Here is a 443-nt window from a genome sequence, read left to right on the forward strand (position 1 = left end):
TACCTCTTGCTGCAGGCGAGAAAAATCTTCATACTTTACATTCGAAATATTTAACCAGTAATTGCATTCACTCTAACTCCCAACAAGCGTAATTTCATATCGACCTCAACATCCAAAATCTGCGACCCGATAAGATATTTTTTGTATATAATGACAACCAAGAATTGCTTATTATACACACTGCCCAACAACCCTGTTCCCTAAAATCGACTTGCCCCAGCACTGACAGCCGTGAATTTTACACTGGACGAGAGCCTACCACTCCCTTTTGCGAACGAGCAGTTTGATATCCGCTCGAGTTTTGTTTTCGCCTTTGATAATTTAGACGGACGTAGATATATCCATTCATTGTTGCCAGATGTCAGGCTTTGCCTTCATTAGGAAATGAATTTCAGCAAAAGGAAAATACTAGGTCTAATAATTTAGCCTTTGTAATTTAACAT

Source organism: Penaeus monodon, chromosome 25, assembly GCF_015228065.2.
Source record: "Penaeus monodon isolate SGIC_2016 chromosome 25, NSTDA_Pmon_1, whole genome shotgun sequence".
NCBI lineage: Eukaryota > Metazoa > Arthropoda > Malacostraca > Decapoda > Penaeidae > Penaeus > Penaeus monodon.